The sequence below is a fragment of the Canis aureus genome, chromosome 5, assembly GCF_053574225.1.
Source record: "Canis aureus isolate CA01 chromosome 5, VMU_Caureus_v.1.0, whole genome shotgun sequence".
NCBI classification, from domain to species: Eukaryota; Metazoa; Chordata; class Mammalia; order Carnivora; family Canidae; genus Canis; species Canis aureus.
This window is the reverse complement of record NC_135615.1, coordinates 63,671,733-63,686,661: the sequence shown is the minus strand read 5'-3', so window position 1 is coordinate 63,686,661 and position 14,929 is coordinate 63,671,733. Positions and strand designations below refer to the sequence as shown.

Below are 14,929 nucleotides of genomic sequence, written 5' to 3'. Positions count from 1 at the left end.
GAAGTTGTGAGATACACACACACAGGAATATTATTCAGCCTTACAAATTGAGAAAATCCTACCATTTGTGACAGTATGGGTGGACCTTGAAGGCATTATGCTGAGTGAAATAAGTCAGATAGAGAAAGTCAAATACTGTATGGCCTCATTTATATGTGGAATTTTTTTTAAAAAGCTCATAGAAAAAGAGATCAGACATGGTTACCAGAGGCAGAGGGTTTAGGGGGAGGGAGAATTGCAGGAAGGAGGTCAAAGGCACATATTTCCAATTATAAGATAGATAAGCACTGGAGATGTAATGTACCCTGTGATGACTATACCAATACCACCGTGTGATATATGGGAAAATTGTTAAGGGAGTAGATCCTAAGTGCCCTCATCATCACAAGATTTTTTTTCTCTTTTCTTCTTCCTTTTCTTTATATTGTATCTATATGAGATGATGGCTGTTGGCTGAACCTATTGTGATAATCATTCCACTATATATGTAAATCAAATTATCATACTGTACAGCTTAAATTTATATAGTGATGTATGGTAATTATTTCCCAACAAAGCTGGAAAAAACAAAGAAGCAAACAAAACTTGCCCCACTGAGGCTTTTGCACTCCCACACCTCTGACTTATCCTGCATCAACCATCTACAAAGAAGCTATGGTGTACATAAGAGTTGTAGGCTTGAACCTGTGAAGTGCTGGTCACCACCGCAGTGGCTGGAATAATGTACAAGTGAGACCCTAGAGTATCTAAAAAGGTACATCTGTGATGTCTCATATAGGGAGATGCAAGGATTCAGAAGTACAGGCTTCTTCCATATTATAGCTTGAGCATCTTTACACATGGCTCTCCACACCATGGAAGGGGAAGATAGATAAGAAGGACCCAAGGTAGCTTATGTCATTTCTACCCACGTTCCAGACCAGATCTGATTACCTGCCCCAGTCATCCCCCATCAAAGAGAAGGTAAGAAATGTAGCCTTTCTATGAGCTAAAGAGATAAAAAAGAAATAGTTTGGTGAACACAGAACATTGTTGCTTCCGCCGGCTACACTGGTAATCTCTCATAGCAGTTGAGTGCTTTTACTGATCATGTATGTTCAAGGGATGGGTTGTTCCAGGCACATAGTAGGCAGTTGACAAATGATATCTCTTCTTAGAGTTCTGCAAAATGAAAACTCTAAGTGGCTACAAAAGATATTCCTTGGTGAGAAAGCTATATGAATGAACTTGGCTAGCAGAAATTTCATGAGAGTATGATACTTGGTCCTAACTGTGTTCAAGTATTGGACTCATGGTTGCATTCCTGATCCTCTGGGGCTCATGAAATGGAAGCATGACCTAGAGGGTTGCACACAGGAGACCAGTCCTCTTGTTACTGAGTCAGACCATTAGTGTTGACCTGTGTATGTGTTCACCGTATCCCATGTTCACTGAGTGTTACTCCCACCAATTGGACAATGAATCACTGATCAGACAATATTTCTTTATCCTGAGGGTCAAGAAAAGAGCACCTACCTTTATACTCTTTGCCTGGAATTCTCTTTTTTTTAAGATTTTATTTATTTATTCATGAGAGACACACAGAGAGAGGCAGAGACACAGGCAGAGGGAGAAGCAGGCTCCCCACAAGAAGCCTGATGCAGAACTCAATCCCAGGACCCCAGAATTACACCCTGAGCTGAAGGCAGATGCTCAACTGCTGAGCCACCCTGGAATATCCCTGAAATTCTCTTATCTTAAAGTTTAAAGATAAGGTATCCTTTGCCTGACTTGACATAGAGCTCTAGCAGCAGGCAAGAGATTGGTGTCCTGAGTTCCACTTCTGACCTTCTGGGGACCCATTCAAAAAATACTGAGCAGGGGCACCTGGGTGGCTCCATCAGTTTTGCATCTGACTCTCGATTTCGGCTCAGGTCATGATCTCAGGGTTATGGGACTGAGCCCCACATCGGTCTCCATGCACAGTGAGAAGTCTACTTGAGATTCTCTTTCTCCCTCTCTCTTTGCCCCTCCCCTTGCTCATGCATGTACTCTCTCTGTAAACAAATAAATTAAATCTTAAAAAAAAATCCTGAGCAGCTACAATGTGCCCAGGTCTCCACTAAGTGCTGGGGACATAGCAGACACAGGACAGAAAAAAAAGGTCTGAGTTTTGGCTTAGTAAGAAAGACATTAAATAATAATCTCACAAATTAAATCATATTATAAATTGGAGAAGTACTGTTAAGTACAGGTAAAGAAGTACTTTTAACAGTAGTCTTCCCATGCCTGCTCTCCCTTCCTCGCTCATTACCAGAACTCTGTACGTTCTCACTGGGCATAAAGCCTTCAAGAAAAAAGACTGGTTTTCCCAAACTCCCTTGCAGTTAGGTGTGGCCATCTGACTAAATCCTAGCCTATGGAATGTGGGCCAGAGAGGTGGATTATTTTACTCTCTCTTCCTCCTTTGGGCAGACTGGAAGTCACATGTGATGGCAGGAGCTACAGCAATGTTTTTGGAATCTAAGATAGGGCCATGTTGAAGAAGGAGCCTGGTCCTTCATGATTATGGAACTGCCTATTAGCCTTTGATGTCTACACATACTTTTGCAAGAGAGAGAAATAAACGCTATTATTTGGGGATCTTTTCACGGGAGAAGCAGGATCTAACTTTTGCTAAGATCACCTTATTTGAAAGATAAAAAGGAATCACGTGCATGAAGAGTACAGGGGAGGGGTATTGCAGGAAGAGGGAACCTCATAGGAAAGAACTGTGAAGTGAACTCCAAAGAAAATAAAATGGTGTTTAAGGGCAAAAAGGCAAGAAGAGGGTGATATGAAGTGAAGTAGGCAGGGGATGGCAGGGCATGAGTGGCTTTGCCACCAAATAGGTGCTCATCCATGGGTCATTGAACCTCTTAGGCCCTCAGTTTCTGCCTCTGTTAAGTGGTACTAGCAGGTCCACTTCTGTTCCCATAGGATTGCCATAGGAGCAAATGATATGTTAAGAGAAAAAAAACAGCATGGTACATTGGTGCAGAGCAAGGGCATTCCAACCAGGGTCAACAAGTTCAAAGCCTGCTTCTGCCACTGACTAATTGTAAGACTAGGAGTTAGTACTAAACTAATTGTATGTGCCCCAGTTTCCCCATTTATAAAATGGAAGTAGGATTAGTATTTACTTCATAGGGTGGCTGAGAGAATTAAATGAGTTAATATTTGTCAAGCATTCAGACTAGGACCTGCCGCATAACAATTGCTGTATACATGTTTCTTAAATAAATAAATGAAAGAAAAGTGTTTTATGAATTCAAAGAATTACACTATCTACATATATACAGCTCCCACTTTTAACTAAAAAGTCTCCAGAGTCAGTGACTGCCTGCTACTCCTCTCTGACTCCCTAGCACCTGTAGAAGTGCCTCCTTTTAAAAGAAATTTCATCAAAAGTGACTTTGAAAAAAGCAAGTCATGCCAAGTGCATAGGTAAAATGACTTCTCTGCATCTCTTTCCCCTTTCCCCCAACAGCCATAAGGGTAGCCAGAGGCTCTCCTCTGGAAGTTTGCAGTAAAAATGAGATTATTTCCAAAAACACAGGTCCATGAACTTCTGTAAAGGGCCAGGTAGTAAATATTTTAGGTTTGGTGGTGGTGGTGGGCGGGGGAGGGTCTTACAATTTCTACTGTCACCGCTTAACCCAGCCATTGCCACCCCAAAGCAGTCACAGATAATGCATAAATAATTTGACATGGTCACGAGCTGAGCCAATAGAACTTTACTTGTAGACTTACAGTTGGATTTTCATATAATTTGCAGGAGTCATGAAATAGTTGTGTTTTTTTTTTGTTTTGTTTTGTTTTTTTACCATTATAATGTCAAAACCATTCTGAGCTCACAGGCTGCACAAAAGGAAGTGGTGGATTGGAAATCGTCCATGGACTGTAGTTTGCTGACCTCTGTCCACAAATATTTGGCACAGTGTCTGGCACATAGTAAGTGCTCAGTAGTTGTTGTTAATGTGTTTGTTATTAAGATCAGCAAGAGAGCATCAGGCAGTGGCTTCCTAGATCACAAACACCGCAAAACCAGGCCTAGTCTGGGACTTCACTTGTTTCTTCCTGTCCCTCAAGCAGCTGGACTTGACCTAGGTAGGGGCTGGGCTTTGGGGTGGGGGTGGGGAGGAGGGTAGTATGAAGTCAATGCCTTGGTTCAACAGCTTCCTAAGCATCCTGACTATTTGGACGAAAATCTGCCAGCTTGAAAGGAGCTTTATAAATGAAGAGCCTGTAAAGCAATTCAGAATCTGATTTTGCTGCAAAAGCATGATTTTAACAGATCTGTAGCTGTTCCCAACCTTTTAACACTGTCTCCTGTGAGTCAAGAGATTTTGATCTTGTAACTAAATTGACTCTGCTGCAGGTTGGCCATCCTCCTGGGTAAATTCTCTGACATGCACAGCTTCAGCCCCAACCCCCTCTCAAAAGAAGAAAAAAGGAAAGGAAAAGAAAAAAAAACCCACAACTCTCTTCTGTACCCAGTTATCCCCTATCTCATTTCCTCCAAATTGAAATATTTTTTTTAAATGATAATGAATGTCAGAACTGACTCCCTTTGGCCCTAAACCTAGTGTTCTTTTTTTGGCAGGAGACATTTCTGTTTAATACCAATGTTAATATTTAGAAAAGTGGCAGCAGATTTAAAACAGTTATTTGCATCATTCCAGAGATCCATCATGTTCCAGGTCCAGGCAATCAGTGCGTGGTAATAAGTCCATTTCTTTTTGCGGTTTGCATTTTATTTTATTTTATTTTGTTCTTTGAGACAGACTGCAGCAGAATCCAACAAGAAATGGTCTTAAAATAAAGAGCTCAAAGAGTAGCTTGGCTGCGGCCAAAGCAGTGGCTCTGGAAGCATAGACTCTTCTGGATGGAGCAACAGTGACTGCATTCTATAGAGCAAGGCAAGAGGCTGCCTGGCTGTGTTCAGGTGCCAGGATCCCTCCGGGCATGTGCCTGCCCACAAAAGCAGCACTCACGCGTGATGAGCACAGTCCTGGGACTGGTTTTGTGGAGCTGGAAATGTATCTCATCTCCTAAAGTTGAGAACACAATGTGACTAGGAATGACTATGCTCCTCCAATAACAGAGGAGAGAGGTAGGGGGAGGAAAAGAGGAACAAAGGGGAGAAGAGGGGAGGGAGAGAGGAGAAACACAGAAAGAAAAGAGACCAAAGAAGAAAAAGAATCGGGATCAAGTGCATGAGTGGTTGGGAGCAAGTGTGAGAAGGTGAGTACCAAAATGCAGGGACGTGCCAACTCTCTTCACATCTTGAACACGGGGCACACAGAGCAGCCTCCAATAAGATTTGAAAAGAAGAGCTGTCACCAGCAGACTTAGAAAAATATGTGTATTTTCTTACAAATCCAAAAATCCTACAGCTCACAGTGTGTGTGTGTGTGTGTGTGTGTGTGTGTGTGTGTGTCCACGCATGCATGGGGGAGCCTGCATAAGAAAGAGAATTTCTTTCTTTTCTTTTGCTTCCCTCCCACCTCCAGTCTCTGTTTTCTCTCGCAGAATAAAAAGTTATTCCCCCTGGAGTTCTGGCTGAGAAAGTCAGAGTTCTAGAACTTTACAAAAACTCCTCTATTGTCCTGAGAGGAACACTTTTCTGGGGATGAATTGGATAGAGGCTTTTGGCTGACAAGCCGGAGAAGGATGGGATGGATGGTAGAGCTCAGGAAGGACATTTTATCTCAATAACCTCGTGACTCTTGATGAGAATCCCTAAGTGTGAAATCAAAGCTCAGCCTGTCCTTCCAATTCTTTGCCATCTAGGAAAAGGCAAATGGAATCAAAGCTAACTGCGGGAGATGAAACTGAATTTATAAATCAGCATTTTCTGGTAACTAGTACTTTGGCCCATTTAAGAAATAATGGTTTATCATTACTCTCAGTGAAGGTCTCCAAAGTACACAAGATGTTTTGTTGTTGTTGAACTACTTTCTAAGTTATAAAAAAGAAACCACCCAGAAATTCTTTTGAGAAGATTTTTGTATAATTTCCAACATTTGTCGAAGGCTTACTATGTCACATGTATTATCTCATCAAATCACCCTATTATACCCCTTACAGATAAGTCTTAATGATTATTCCCCATTTATAGGTGAGGAAACGAGACAAAGAGAATAAGAAAACTTGCCTAGAGTTATAGGAGAGCTAAAATTTGAACCCAGGCAGGTCTATCTGACAGTATATTTCCTGTGATTGATCTCCAAGCTATACTATTTTCTTGTGCAAAAATATGTTTGTAGGGGAATCAATATGAAGATAAATACAATGGAGCCATTCTAAGGGAGCTTAGAGTCGTGTCTAGTATATGTGAACAATTTATGGATGAAAAAAACAGAAAGATTGGAGATGATGCTATGCATCCAACCTTGGAGTGCCATTTTTTGTTGAGTTAGGTGAATTCATCATCCCATTCTAGTGGGCTGTGTGTGTGTGTGTGTGCTCAAGGACAGCTTCTTGGAGGGAGTTATTTGTGAACCACTTTTAACAAGTAAATAGGAGTTTGTGAAATGAATGGGTGATGGGAAAGAGGCTTCAGAAAAAAGGAACAGGTTGTTCTGGGGCATGGAGTCACAAAGACCATGCATTGTTTCAGGAATCTTAAGGAGTTCTAAATGTCTGGAACATAAACTGCTAGATCAGGAGTGGTGACAGCTGAGACAGAAGAAGTAGCAGGAGTCACAGTCTAAAGGGTTGTGTTCAGTACCGAAGAGTTTGGACTTCCTAGGGCCTTCATGAACCAGCCTTGTTTGGAAGCTTCATATACACATCTGTAATGCAGAATGATACACCTTGTAAAGAGCAAAGTTATTGAGATCCCACAAAATAGACTTGTAATCACTACAGGAACATCCAGAAACACAATCTTGACATGGTCAAAACTTGAGGTCATGAAGATTAGGTTCATATCGCTGTTTTCTGAAGGATGGCATCTAAAATTTACAATGCTCTTTTTTCTTCTTATTTCTACCTATGCATGAGCTTTCCCTAAACTGGCTATTTTCCTGCTGCACAGGCACTTAGAAAGGCATAGATACTATATATTTTTCAAAGGTAGGGGATGGGAAAGCCATCTGCCCAGTCTCCAAGCATTTTTCTTCTTTTTAAAGAGGCTTCTTTTTACCAAAGGATGGGACCTTGACAGCTATGTTTCTACTCTTTGACCAATCCTATAGGCAAAGTTGATTGGTGTAATATTGAGGTTTATAGAAGAAATACATATTTGGTCTTTTCCTGTTACTGGCAGAGCTCCTAAAACTCTTGGAATTTCCTGTGATAGGAGCTATAAAGGTTTCTCTTGTTATGTTAATGTGGTGACTTTTGGAAAGCACCCAGGGTTGACAGAAGAAGCAACCTAGTGATGAGGCAGTTGGTATTTTCAGTCCCATCCCCAACATCAGGGAAGGGAGAGGGGCTAGAGATTGAGTTCAATCACCAATGGTCAATGATTTAATCATCATGCCAATGTAATGAAACCTCCATAAAAACCCAAAAGAGTAGGGTTCTGAGAGCTTCTGGGTTACTGAACACATGGAGATTCTGGAAGATTTGTGTGCCTGAAGAGGACTTAGAAGCTCCAGGCCCAATCCCCATACCTTGTCCTATGCATCTCTTCCATTTGGCTGTTCCTGAGTTATATTCTTTTATAATAAATCGGTAATCTAGTAAGTAAAATGCTTCTTTGATTTCTGTGGGGTACTCTAGCAAATTAAGTGAACTGAAAAGGGGATTATGGGGACCTCTCATTTACAAGTGGTCGGTAAGAAGTACTTGGACTTGTAATCAGCATCTGAAGTAGGAAAGTGATCTTGTAGAACTGAGCTGCCAACCCTTGGAATCTGATGCTACCTCCAGGTAGATAGTGTCAGAATTGAACTGAATTGTAGGGCACCTATTACGGTGCTGGAGAATTCCTTGGATATGTGGGGAAACCCCTCCCTTCTGCTTGAAATTAGGTGTTAGAAATTTAATTGGACCAAAGAGAAGCATGTGGCTTAAATTACTTCAGACAGATTCTCTACCAGGAATGTGAAATAGGAATTCAGAGATAACCAGTTTGTGTGAATGATGGAATATGATGGATACATGGACATCTGGGTGCCCATTTTTTTCCATGGACTGAGAAGCATAGGAATAGCTATATAAAGAGAATAGAAAAGATGCTCAGGGAGAAGCAGAAATGAGAGAGAGGGAGCATTACCTTGATCCCTAGCAACTTTTCCAGGTTCTGATAGTAATTCTGTTCTACAACCCAACTATATTCTTCCCCTGGGTTCCATGAGATATTCATAGTTTTTAGTAAATCCTCTATTCCCCTTCCCCTTTTTGCTTGAACTCTCTTGAATTGGCTTATGTTACTTAGAACTCCAAATAGTTTTGACAGTACCTAAATCCCCATCTGCTAGTGGCCACCAAGAATCATAAAGACCAAGTAGATATACAGGAGGAGATAAAAAAAAAAAAATCCCAAGTGGCAATATGCACCAACCAACATCTACAGGGCCTAAACATGCTGAATTTCTAGAACCTTTCCTACAATGTGGCATGTCAAGGACTGCACAAATGCCTCTTTGATCAATCTGGTGCTGAAGTTATGGCTAAAGCATATTTAGTTCAGCCATGGCTGAAGATACTGGTTTGATCACCAATGGATAGCCCTTGTTAGATTGTCTTCTTCTTTTTTACTTCTTCTGCCTACATAGATGTCTTCCTCCCCTCTCTTTCAGTGAGCACTTGTACACATATTACAGTGCTTTCCACAGTCAATCTGATGCCATCATTGCTTCTGTACAGCTCGGTCTTCCTCAGCACATAGTATATGACTGAAAAGACTGTGTCTTTTCTCCATTGAGCTCACAGTTTGCCTCACAGGATCTTGAACCTGAAAAGCTTTTCAATTAATGCCTTTAAAATGTTTTTAAAGGGAAATTTTCACCAATGAACAAGGCCCGTGTCCACATATGATTTTCTCAAGCCTTTCTAGAAACCATTTGAAGGGGATGGAGTGATTCCTGTGGGTAGGACCACAGTTTAGAGCCTGCAACTTCCCCTAAGGTCAAGTTGAAGTTTAGAGACATTTCCATGCTTTGGAATAAGGGAAGAGAAACAGGTTGCTTCACCCAGGGTGCAAAGCCCAGGATCTCTAATGGGGGCTATTAAACTTGCTGCTGTCTCTCCTCTTTGGAAGAGGCCATGCTTTGTTCCTTTTCCATTGCAATAACATAGAGATTCTAGAACTCACAGAAGCTGACTGAAAGGATTCACCTTCTCTTACTATCTTAATAGCTAAATTATATCCACGAATAGCACACACTTTTAAATTGAAATAGATTTATTTATTTATTTAGAGTAAGAATGAGCAGGGAGAGGGGGAGAGGCAGAGGGAGAGGGAAAGAGGAGAATCTCAAGCAGATTCCCTGCTAAGTGTGGAACTCCACTTGGGGCTTGATCCTAGGACCCTGAGCTCACGACCTGAGCCAAAATCAAGAATCAGATGCTTAATCAACTGAGCCACCCAGGTGCCCCAACACACATTTCTTTTAAGACTCAGCCTAAAGGTAGAATCTTTAAGTATCTAGGTGGCTTTGGCCCGTCAGAGCCAGAATCAACACTCCACCACCTCCCCCGACCACCACCACTGGGACACTAGCTAAACAAAGGAAAAGAAGGTATCCCTTCTTGCCCACAGCCAAATCCATTGCCATTTTCAGAACTCAAGGGAAAGGATATTTGGGGAGAAATACCAAGAAATAAGCCAACCAAATTCTTAATCAAATGGGCTCTCACTAAGACTTTATGTTTCTCACTTTTCCTTAATATAGGCATATATTCATTTCCATACAGGAAATTATTCAGCAACCTCTGACCTATCAAATGACTGTCCTAATTTATTAGTATTCTCTGTTCTTGAAAGAAGGAGGGGAAAAAAATCATATCTTGGTTTGTGCTAAACTTTCAGTTTTCTGCCAGCAACATTCCAGAGAGTTCTCTATGACAAAACTCTCAACCCAGCTTCTAGAAAATTGTAGAGGACAATCTAAGCTCAGCTTTTTGCATCTTTGTGAAAAGCACAGACAGGGCACTCAACTCCTTTTCATCCTGGTTAGGATTTGCTCTATGCTTTATAGTAGAACTTCCAGAAACTAGCATGTATAAAGACACCTTGGGGATGAGAACAGCTAAACATTCTATTTGATGAAGGTCTGTTGATTTCCTACTGTGTGTTCAACACTTTTTTTGGCCACTGTGGGAAAATGGAAGCCACTGTAAGACAAGAAGCTCAATACTATTGAGATTTCTAGGATTTTCAGTTTACGAAGTGCTTTCACTCACTTCTCTTAATATTAGCAGCATTTTTTTTTTGAGGTGGCAATTTGGTAGATAAGGAACACGAGGCTCAAAATTGTCAAGGCATTTGCCCAAAATTGACATGATAAATACACAATGGTGCAATGAAGTTAGAATTCCTGGTTTTCTAACCCAGGGTCTGCTAGTCTTTGCATTTTCCCATGTCTCTGCTGAACACATAGCGGGAAATTAGATGAAGTGAGGCGAGGCCATGCGTGATTGACTGTTAACGGTTCAATAAATTGGTTGAGATGATACAGGGGAAAAAGTGGTGTGAGCTAGAGGGTCATGGAGGGCTTGGTGAATGACAAGTGTCTTGGGATGGACCATGGAGAGCAAAGACAACATTGCCACGAAAGGGATGGAAACAGTGAGTAGAAGAAAGTTTCTCGAGGAGGCTGTGAGTTACCTAGAGTGTGAGACTTAGTCAAAAATTAAAATGGAAAATGCTAAAACCCATTAAAAAATATCTGAGGGGCACCTCGGTGGCTCAGTGGTTGAGCATCTGCCTTTGGCTCAGGTCATGACCCCACGGTCCTGGGATCGAGTCCTACATCTGACTCCCCGCAGGGAGCCTGCTTCTCCCTCTGCCTGTGTCTCTGCTTCTCTGTGTGTGTGTCTCATGAATAAATAAATAAAATCTTTAAAAAAATCTGAGAAAGCTGAGCAGAGGCAGTAAAAAAAAGTCATTCTTTAGTCTCTGCCAGACCAGGAGGGCAGACGTGAGCCAGAAGAGAGGCTTGAAATTCAGCAAAGTGAATGAGAAGTGGTAGAAGGAAATGGCACCCTCTGCACTGAGAACAGTCAGAACCCTGCAAGCATTCTCCAGAGCTTCGGTGTCTGAGAGGAGAGACCTTCAGAATGTAGAGCATGGCAACTCCTCCAGAGACCTCCATCCTCTAAGACACAGATGATGTGCACTTGCCCCTGGCTCTACCTTGGGTTCCATGCAGCCTTTACTACATGGGGGTACCAAAAGGATAGGAGGTGATGGCGGAGAAATTAGGTGACTTTTGGCACCAGAGAGAATTCTGGAGCAGCTCTTGTTTTCCTCCCCAGGATTTCCACACTGGTCTCTTCCTTTTGTTTAATTCTGTCAGCAGCAACTCCAAAATCTCTGGGTCAAGGTGAACTTGGAGAGTCCAGCCCCACTCACTGGGTTGATAGAAGACTCTTTCTATAAGTTTCTTCTGTGTTTTGGATCTTCTAGAACTGATGACCGTGGAACCAAGAGAGTTGTTGAGTTGACTCTGAAGCAGAAGCGTCTAGATCACCCAATCCTGAGCTGCCTATCTGGAAGAGCCCATTTCTGCAATCTGAGTGGCAAAGAAAAAGTGGAGGTCAGTGAAGCAGGCAACATAGGGCATGCTTTTCCCTGCCTCCCCCGCCTGACCCACTTCTCCACGATCCACCTGCTTCAGCCACCTCGGGCCCAGTCCTAGCTGCCAGATGCTAACTGAGGCTGTTCCTCAAATTGCCAGGAGATTGCTATCCAAACTGTCACCCCCTGATCAGAAAAGAAGGAGTTATGGAAAGTAACTGACAGCACCTGAGCGATCTCTCATTTGGATTAAATCAAGATCTTTAAATATTTATAAAGTTCTGGTATCTAAAATAGCCAGCCTTTGCCTTGCACACAGGCTGTTGAAATATGGGCCTAGTGCATTCTAAACTGAATACTTGTCTGAGCAGTCATATATTTTGTTTGTGTGTGAGAGTGTAACAGTGTGTGTGATTGTGTGTGGGTGTGTGTGTGTATGTTGAAAAACCTATTGCATTATGTTAAATATCCCAAGGGCTCTGTATAGAACATGACTGGAATGAATATAGGACAAGAATAACTTTTTTCTATCTCATTAGATGGTCTGAGTTTTGAAATCTGCTCTAAAAGTGTGGTAAAGTGTTCAGTGTTGTAGATTAATGCACTGAATACATTTCTACAGTTCTTGATGTGTTTCATAAAAGTCCATTTCAAAAGTGTGCTGTATTATAGGTGAACACTCGCAGTAAATAATCTTGTTACAGAAACCTAAGCAATTTTTACGAGGCGTATTTCTGGCTGACTGAACAATTTATTCTCCAGATGTCACATTGTATTTTTCCAATATAAAATGAAACAGCTTTTTTTTTTCTTTTAAGGCTGACTGTGCTGCTTTGTCTGAGTCTAGAACAAAGGAGCTCTCCTTAAGGAGGCTGATGTGGTGTTAAAGCCCATCACTTTAAAATTAACACCACACCTGGGAAACGCGGGCAGCACCATCGCTGGCTTTCCTTTTCAGGACTGATACTTGACAATCAGGCAGGACACTCCCTTGGGTCATCTAGTCAGAGAAAACTCTCTGGTTTCTTGAAAAGCCGGGGAGAGAGATAGAAAAGGGTGAGGAGAGTGACCAGGAGGATGGGCTAGGAGGGGACAATAGGGTCTGGGAGGGAAAAGGAGAGGAGAGAAGAAAGAACAGAAGGAGGGCAGAGAAATGGGGGAAATAGAATGATGAGATGGAAAAGCAGGTGCAAAGGCGCAGAGAAGACACACAATGGCGAAGGAGAAGAGAGACAGGGGGAAGGACAGATGGCTGGAGGAGAGGGGAAATACAAGAGAAATACACAAAGTCTGCTACCACCAGAGGCAGCATTTGCTGAGATTTTTTTTCTTTTTTTCTTTCTTACTTTTTTTTTTTCAGAACACTAAGCCCATGAAATACTCTATGAAAAAAAAAAAAAAAAGAGTTCCATGATCAAACAATTTTGGAAAACAATGAATTCTATATATGCCGCTTCCCTTGGAGACTCACAATGCACCCTAGCATATTAAAAGCTTTGAAAAGTCTTGCCAGAAAGAAACCTGTTTAACTTCATTTAACACATTGTTTCCAAACTTACTTGAAGGCAAATTTTCTCTTTTTCTCTCTTTTTTCCCCCCACAAAGCATCTGTGATCAGGTGGTCTGGATACATTGTACTACAAGATTCTGACACATGAATCATATGCTGTGTCCAGAAGACTGGATGGCCCCACACCCTCCATGCCCATCAACAGGGTGGGGCACCTGGGGGTTCAGTCAGTCAAGTGTCCAGCTCTTGGTTTCAGCCCAAGGCACAATCTCAGGGTCATGTGATCAAGCGCCTTGTCCAGCTCTGTGCTCAGCATGGAGTCCACTTGAGATTCTCTCTCCCTCTGCCCCGCCCACTCATGCTCTCTCTCTCAAATAAATAAATAAATCTCCTTTAAAAAATTAAAGGGTGTGTAAACTGAAACATTCCCAAGAGAACTCTATAGCTACATGACCCTCACCCAGAATAGGCCCCTAGGAAAGCTGTTTCTTAACATGGTATCTAATGCTGCCCGAATGTGTTAGTCAGCTTTGACTAGGTAAGGTCACAGTTACAAACAATCCCCAATATTTCAGTGGCTTACAAAGGTTTGTTTCTCACTGGCTCCATCCCCTCCAGCAAAGGTGAGGCTCTGCACTTCTATTCCCTGTATCTTCACAACCCAAAATCCAGGTCTCATGGCAGAAGGAAAGAGCACAAAAAAGTGATCCATGCAATACCTTTTAGAGCTTCTGCCCATAGCATCATACATCCCATTCCATTGACCAAAGCAAGTCACACAGCTAAGCCTGATGTCAACGGGGTAGGGAGTACACTTCTCCCACAGGGATGCACCACAACCCTATAGTGACGTGTGAGGAAAGTAAAAACCTCTTCCAGGGAGGAACACTAAAACAAGCTATTGCATAGAAGCTAAAGGGAAAAGCTATGGCCTATTGGTATTTGGGGGGTTCCTTCTTTTGGGCTCAACCACCTCATAGTCTCAAAAGATGAAAAAAATAGACAAAAGCTGGAAATTGAGCTAGTGCCAAGGTAGATGTTCAGGATATTAATAAATGAGGGGGTCTCATTTTAAGAAAATTCAGTATATGTAAAGTAGGGTATGTATTAGGGTTTAAGCATTCACAGAGGACAAGAAATCTCCGTTTAACCAAAGAATTCCTATCAAAGGTCCAGTAAACAGAGTTGTATATAGTTCAATGTAATAGACTTAATCACACGAAATTTCCATTTTTAAGGATATTTTTAAAGTTACCTATTAGCAGTTTCATTGATCTAAGGCAAACATTCAATCTGTGTGCATACTGTCAGAAACCATCATCTGGGATGACTAAAAGCTTTCATCTGGGTCCAATCATGACTAACTGGGAGTGTCAAGAAGGATTCTGAAGTGGCCTCTAGTCTTGGCAAGAAAAAGCACCATAAGCAACAAGTGTTATCTGCCATGGGATTGGGGCACTCATGCCGTGTATTCACCATCCCTGACCTTCTGCAGTGGGATATGGGGTACATCCCTCTTTTCATCCCATCAACCTCCCAGCAGCAGCCCCTAAACCTTAGATGCCGTCCGCCTCCCCAAATTCAAAGGATTTCTGCTACAGTGCAAACTGTATATTATTCAAGGAGGCATCATGAACCAACTCAAAATTCCATCTCTTGGGGGGAAAAGAAAAATACCTTTATTTCTAGGAATTAGAGAAAAA

General features: G+C 41.9%; 1 long non-coding RNA gene across 1 annotated transcript; it reads left to right on the top strand.

Moving 5' to 3' along the window:
• The first annotated feature begins 5,623 nt into the window (after positions 1 to 5,623).
• On the top strand, positions 5,624 to 13,595 carry LOC144314392 (uncharacterized). Its single transcript, XR_013380265.1, has 3 exons — positions 5,624 to 5,881; positions 11,606 to 11,735; positions 13,322 to 13,595. It is a non-coding gene; the product is annotated as an uncharacterized LOC144314392 (long non-coding RNA).
• Positions 13,596 to 14,929: the final 1,334 nt, after the last annotated feature.